The sequence below is a fragment of the Amblyomma maculatum genome, chromosome 8 (genome assembly GCF_055883805.1).
Source record: "Amblyomma maculatum isolate TAMU_Amacu chromosome 8, ASM5588380v1, whole genome shotgun sequence".
Classification (NCBI taxonomy): Eukaryota; Metazoa; Arthropoda; class Arachnida; order Ixodida; family Ixodidae; genus Amblyomma; species Amblyomma maculatum.
In genome coordinates, this window is record NC_139351.1 from 4,473,038 (window position 1) to 4,480,689 (window position 7,652).

A 7,652-nucleotide genomic window follows, 5' to 3' on the forward strand; every position below is an offset into this window, starting at 1 on the left:
ACTGCGACGCGAAGAAAACGCGCGGTGCAGCCGCGTCCTTTCCTTACACCATCTTCAGAAATGAACGAAAACAGGCACAATGTACCCCTTCACAATGCACTGTTCTGCACCACAAGGTTTGGGTGGGATCATAGAGGGAGAAAAAGAGAGAGGGAAACGCACTTTAAGGCGATCGCCAATTAAGGCGCGGAGGTAAGCACGAGCAGCTTCACGACGCGGCGAGCGGCTCGGAGCTGATGTCCAGGGGGCATGCACCGCACGTGCACGTCTGCTGTCTGTGAAGGCTGAGGAGTGACTGATGCGAGGATAGAGGAATTTGAGGACGCGAGAGCGAACACGTTTGCTTACTCCCGAGTGAAACGCTTGTGAAACGCTGCCCAGTGAAGGCCGCCACATCTGCAACTGACACGCCCCTGCCTCCACTGTCTTACTCTCTTACTGGATGCATCTATGAGGCCGCTCCTCCCACTCAGTGTTAAGTCGTGTGATGCGGGCAGCACCACTTTCCCTTCCTCCTTTTCAAGTTCACGGTTAGACGGATTGATAGAGAGGGAGAGAGAGCGGCTTCTGCTGCAGTTATACACTCTAAAAAAAAAAAGGTGTGATCTTAGTCTTTTTGGGGGGTAAACTGCTTGTCGCTGAGCTAACACCTTTTTGGGGTAAGGTTACGCTGTGTCTTGGAAGACTAAGTATTTATACCATTGCATGTAGTGTAACATTACGCTTCTGGTAGCATAAACTTGCACCTTCACAAGCAGTGTAACTGTATTCTAACTAGGCATAACGTTGCACCTTTCATAAAGGCCTATGTTTTAGTCTGTCGATGGCATAAGCATACCCTTGCATCAAAGGTGCAAGTTTGCACCTTGACAACGTAAACTTATCCTGTATGTACAGGTGCAAAGTTACCATTTTAGAGTATAAATTTATATTACGACAAAGAGTGCAAAGTTTTGCACCTTTATGGTGCAAGCTTATACCACCAGGAGAAGGATAACGTTGCCCTCCAAGCAGTTTAAAGTAATGCCATATTACATAGGGTATTTAAGCATCATCTTGTGGTATATATATGCTATCCACACAAGAGTACTATTACCAATCTGCATCGTAAACTTGGTCACTGGAAGCAGGAATAAAGCTAACCAATACATTTCAAGATTTTCTGAAAGGAAAGATTATGTCGAAACATTGCAATACCTTTGTGTCGTCTGGAGTGTGACAGTGAGCAATGTTTCAGGTGAGGTAGGCTGTGTCATGTTGTGTTCAAGCCGTAAGTTATGTTGCAGAGTGAACAAAAAGAATTTACAGAACAATCGGTTAAGATAACATACCATGGTGTTTATTTCACCTCATTATACACCGAAGTTGCAGCAAGGGACTGGATAATCTTCTCCGCACAGTCAGGGCAGGGATGTACCACGTATTTGACCTGCATAGAAAAGAGAACTTGTAATCGGTTACTCACGAAGAAAGTCTCACAAAACATGCTTATGGAGTAAATAATTCACATATAAATATAACACTGCACAAAGGGCAAGTAAAAAGGAAGACAGATGGAAATAGTGCACCAGTACAGGCTTCCAAGTGTTTATATAATGAGAATTGTGAACTCACACAATATATAGATCAATGAAAATTCTCCAAATCTGAGCTTTACCTGTGCCACTAACACACACATAGACAACTAGCACATTGCAATCTCAGAAAAAATTGACAATATGCTCAATAAGACACAATATACAATGAGACATATTCTTGTTAGGATCAGGGTCAAGCCATAGGCATCACTGATGTTGGACTACCCAGAGGGTCATTTAAAGAACTATGAATGAAAACATATTGATAAAATAGAAGCTAGCCTAATAAAGGCAAAATATGTGATTTAATAAACCCCTCCCTCTACTCGTTCATATGTGCAGTTCTCCTTTTTTTATCATTAGCTTTTTATGTTAAACTTTGTTTTATCACCTTCACTTTCACCTTTGTGGTTTGCTGGTTTCCACTCCAACACCCAAACATTATAGTTTGCTTTCACACCTGACCATACCAGTGGTCTTGTTTCTAGTCACTATGGTCTCACCCTCCTAGAAAACACTGTCTCTGGTCCTTCATGACATTATCTTATGTTGCCTATAGTGTTAATGTTTTCCTGAGACTACACTGTCTTTAGTCATCTGATCATCCATCACAGGTGACAACTGCAAATATCTTCTTCTTTTTTTTTTTTTTTTTGGGGGGGGGGGGGGAGGTTCTTTTGTTCTTGCATTCGTTGTCATTTCTCATGAATATAACGAATGAAGCTTGTTCCTGCAGAGCTTGCTCCAGCAGGGGTATGTCTAAGGCCATTCTATTGTTTCTGCCTTTAGTGCAGTTTACATTCCTGGAAAAAGGCATGAATATACCACAGAGGCTATGCCTTATAAAATGCGGGATACCACTTCTGAAAGATGGAACATTTCATGCTAAAAGAGCAATGATAGCAAGGCACATCCAAAGCACCTTCTGCACATGTGCATTACTGCAGTGATGTCACAGATGCAGAATTATGTAAAGCATGGCAATAAAATGCAACTTTTACATAAGTTCATTGCTAGTTTCACACCACACATCAGCTTATGCCGATGCCAAAAACTTCTCGAGACTGCCGTTTCACTTCAAAACTACATTATCTTGCTCAGGAGGCAAAAAACAATACACTTCAATACCCCTATAATTCCTTGAACAAACCACAAAGCTTGAGATTCTATGTATTGCTGCTTCATGTGATGCTCGCAGCACATGCAGCAGGAATAAAACTTCTCATAAACTGCAATTTGCCAGAACTGTCAACTGCTTATCTCTTTAGATGCCTAACTAATGAAATTGTAAATGCTGACCAATATTATACAAGAATGATTATTAAAAAGTGTTTACAACAAATTTCTCGAAGATTATGTTCTTTACCTTTACAGATTGCAAATCATAAACTATGAAGAGACACCCGTGCAGTCTCTGCCGGTGGGTTGTGCAGCAATGTGGACTTTGGGTACCTGGTACAGCTTCAGGATTAGACTTAATTATCTATTCTTTTTGTTTATAAGAGGCAATATAAAAACTGCAAAATTGAAGGCTATTAATGAGTGAGCCTAGGCCTAAAACCCTCCTAATCATCTATGTGGTCTAACATAGTGAGCATCAAAAATATTCCTTCAAAAGCTTTGTAAGTTGGTTTTTCCACATTACATAACTATAAAAGGGTGTTGCTGACATTTCTTATTCAGATAATATAGACATATTTTGTGTTTTTGATGATGCAGAAGAAGCTAACATGATTCTGGCAACAATAACAAGTGCAGCAACATTTTTTACATGCAATGTGGGAAAGCAAGACAATAGTTTTCAAATATGCCTTTCCTTGTTCAATATTCTGAACTACATTGCTCTTTCAGAAAATTTAAGAACTGGGCTCACCTATAATATTGGGGACCCTCATTTCTGGTATATAATACTGTCCCCTAAAATTAAAATGCAAAAGTTAAGTCAATTTTGGTTGATTAGCCATTCAACCATTATCCTCTACCACAGACAGGTCCACTGTGCTGCACAATCCAGTTCTAATTGTACTGCAAATTTCATTTCATTCATTATCCCTTTATAGGCCCATAGACATGACATAAGGGGTGGGGGCATATATATATATATATATATATATATATATATATATATATACAAGGAAAATACGCTGAGTACAAATGGCACAAAACAATATAAAGAACACAAAAGTAACAATAAAGCTGAAGGTGCTAAAATACCATCCATTACATATCACCTGCAGTACTTCATTTTTAGTTTCATTCTATTGTGGACATACCTAGCAACATAAGAGCATGTGAGTTGTTGAAAATTACACCCATCAGAGAACATAACCTTACTGCTGAGAACCAAGTGCAAACAATTTAAATATTAGGTTTTGAAGAAAAAAAGAAAAGAGGCATACATTAACAGCTCACTCAATAAAAAGAAGTCAACATGTTCAGATCGATTACATACTGAAAAAATTCCTCCCTTGCTAACTTGCTCAATAGCACTGAATGGTTCCAAAATCAATGTAATGCCAGGGCTATTGCTCTTCAGCATAGAAAAATATGCTCTTTGATAGACATAAAGCAACAATGAACAGGCCACAATGCCACAGCTATGTCGAAAAATACATACCACACAAATCTTGCCGTAAGTAGTCGTCCAGCGCTGAAGAAAGCAGGTTGATCTTTAGAAGCAGGAGTAACAGCACTTCTACACCGTATTCCTCCTACTGGCAGGTACGCTGCAGCAAAGGTATCATTCATAACATTAGCATGATACTCGTAACTAGTACATACATAACTATAGTACAAAAAATAATGGCATCCCACATGCCAAAACAATGACTCAAATATTTTGACAATGAGCTTAAAAGCTACAACTCCTGTTCCTAGATATATCTGTAACAATATCTGCCACCTCTTTACAGTCGAAATAACTGCTTAAATAAACTAGAATAGCAGATTTATGACAAACTGCTAGCACAATGACAATACACATTAACTTCAATGAGGGAATGTCTCAGTACCAGTGAATTGTAGTAATGAGTATAACACAATGTCTGACAACAGAAACTACAGAAGGAAAAGAATGTGTTGTTATTGGTCAGGCATAGCCTCCTTTCTATGGGTCAGGAGGCTGAAAAGTTCAGAATGGAAATAGCTGAGTAGAAACTATAGCAAATCCCCAAATTAAAAATATTAGTGATATAAAAATTTTCCTTAGCTCGCTAACGAAAATTAGCATATTTAATCAAAATAGCTGTTTGGGCCAGTTGGTTCATACTTACACCCTAAAAGACCAGCGAAAAAAAAAGAAAAAAAAAAGAAAACAGGTACAAAGGGACACAAAACGTATTTCAGTGCCCCTCCTGTCATTTTTTGTTCCTTTGTCCCCGTAATTATTCTTTTTTTTTGCGCTGGTCTTTTTATGTACCGATTACAAAAAGAAAGTCAGTCTTAAAGCAGAGAAGGGGTGACACATGGTTTGCTTCAATGCTGAAGACATCTGATCACCAGCTAACCCAGATTTTTCACTTGTTAAGTGATTTGATCGAGTCCAATATTTATTATCAGTTCTTAACATAAGTGATCAGCAAGTTAAATAACACCATTTACTCGCACACGCCCTCAAACACAATGAAACTCAATTGATAAGTCACTGTCTGGGCGTGCACCATATTGCACGGCATGAGCGAAAATGGCAACACGCAAGGAGACACACACATGGCACGCGACATAAATATTCTCCGACGAGAATCCCAAGCAGTATACATTGAGGCAGATGTCAGTGATCAGCAATATGTGCCACAAAAGTGCGCGTGTCAATTTAAACGCCCCTTTCTGAACGGAAACAATGCTTTGGACTTACCAGCACGGGTAGCAGAGACCAGTTTCAAATTCTTTGAAGAAACGACAGTCTACGTTCTTGCGCAGACGAGACGAAGGGCTTGAGCCTGCAGCGAAAAAAAAAAAAAGAAAAAGCGTGAGAAATGTCTTTCCTGCACATTGCGTCACTGCGACAGTATACATGTACACGAATCGGCTCGGTCCCACCTCTGGTCTCGACGCCATCAGCTCAAAACTGCGGGGTTAAATCGGCGTTCTGAAAGCGTGACTTTAGGATATCAAGCGCGCTGCCTTCGAACGTACAGGTTGCTGGCAAAAGAACCGTAAACTTAACCCATCACCCTGCATGCTCTCCCGCATTTATGGCAACGTTCCCGTAAAGCAGCAACAACAGACGATCAAAATCGATTGTAGGCAGCGAGCAAAAATAATGCGGCATGCAAACACGTCAATGCGTATCACCGGGACTGCATTAGCGCTCGTCGACGCATACTTTCGACCGCGGGATATGCTTGTGAGCGTCGTAGACGACTAAAAATGCACCATTAACATCCCGCAAAAAGGTCGTGACCATCTGAAAATTTTGGGATGCGCCGCTCCTCCAGTCTGAACTGAGGGAGTGGTATGCTCAGGTTGGGACCCAAGACGTCGTGCTCAGAGGCTGTTTCACAGACAAACAAGCAGCGTCGCGGACGTAAGCGATAACAAAACATGTTCAGGCCAAGTTAAATAGCAGAGAAAAACACGTAAAACGAAATGTAAAACGTCACTTACATGCGCGGCTGAAATTTGGCGCCAAGGATCCGTTGGAACACCACCACCGCGACGACCAGCCATCCGCCGTTTCATTCCGAAGTTCACACTTTCACGAAGTCGTTTCATAATGAGGCGTCGATGAGCGCACTCGATGAAATAATCGCTGAGAGCAACCGAACTTTTCTAAAAACACAGATGAGTACCAACGACAAAGAGCACGAACGCTGACTCGTGCGGCAATCGCCGTCGTCGTCTTCTCGGACTCGCAGAGTCGCAGGGAACGCAGGCAGGCTCAAGCAACTACGAACACGTGACGCTGCGTTGAGAATAAAAGCAACAAAACTAAAAAGCAACTGCTTCGCTTCTCGCCTCACCACCACTCCCCCCTCACCTCCCCTTTCTCCCTGTTTTGCAGCGTACACACTTGTCTGTCCGCCCTTGTTCTGAGTTCGGCCTTGCTCCCTCCACGGCCAAGCTCGCGTAGGAGTCAAAAGACCAAGGGGTGTCGGGGGGGGGGAGGTGAGGGGGGGGGAGGCACCGCTTTTTGTAAGAAGATAAGATGCTCCCAACTTTCGACGATTCCCCACCTCCTCCGGGGAAAAACGGGGGGTCCTTTTGTGGTAGCTCTTGAAAGGACATCGGACGGGAAGTAGAAACACAGCCGCACCCAGCTTGAAACCGGTTACCATCATAAAAAAAAAAAAGAAGAAACAAGCGGCAAACTTTTTTTTGCTTGAGCTGCAGGGACGAAATGGTGTAAAGTCATGCGAGAGAGACTAACGTCTTCCGTGCGGGTGATTGCGCAGGGTATATTTAAGCCATGCGGTTTCAGATAGCATAAATCCCGAAGTTACCCTCCTTTTACACTCTTTTTTTTTTAGAGTGTACGGCCGCTCCGCCTCTTCAATGCTGAGCCGCGTGACGCACGCGTCGCCACCTTCTCTTTCTCTCCTTCAAGCTCACGAAGAGAGAGAGAGAGAGAGAGAGAGAGCGGCTTTGGATAGACTTCGGTGAAATCTGTGGTTGCGGCTAGGTGTGCCACACGTTAAAAATAAATGTAAACAAATAAAATAAAAATAAAAGGTACAAAACAGCATCCGTGTGTGTAAAACGCTATCGTGTCATACCCTTTACGGCGGAACTTAATTTTCCTAATTTTTGCTTGGTTGGTTTGATTATGGGGTTTAAGCCCAAAAGCGATTGACGCATTCAGAAACGCCGTAGTGGAGGGATCCGGAAATTTCTACAGCCAGTTTTTTTTTTTAACTTACACTGACGTGGCACGACATATAGGCGTCTTTCTTTTCGCCTCCATCGAAAATATGGTCGAAATACTTAGCGCTCTATGAGCGCTAAGAATCGAAGCACTCAAAGGCGCAATCAATGTTCTGCGATGTCGAATGTGAAGATCACGCTCTATTTGTTTTCATATGGCATTCTTGTATCAGTAATCGTGTTCTGTTTGGGGTGAAAGTGAAGAAAAATTTT

At 41.9% G+C, this 7,652-nt stretch overlaps 1 long non-coding RNA gene across 1 annotated transcript; it reads right to left on the minus strand.

Moving 5' to 3' along the window:
* Positions 1 to 1,317: 1,317 nt before the first annotated feature.
* Positions 1,318 to 6,613, minus strand: LOC146180463 (uncharacterized). Its single transcript, XR_014700364.1, has 4 exons — positions 6,183 to 6,613; positions 5,431 to 5,515; positions 4,195 to 4,303; positions 1,318 to 1,429 (listed from the first exon to the last, which is right to left on the minus strand). It is a non-coding gene; the product is annotated as an uncharacterized LOC146180463 (long non-coding RNA).
* Between the last annotated feature and the right edge of the window lie 1,039 nt (positions 6,614 to 7,652).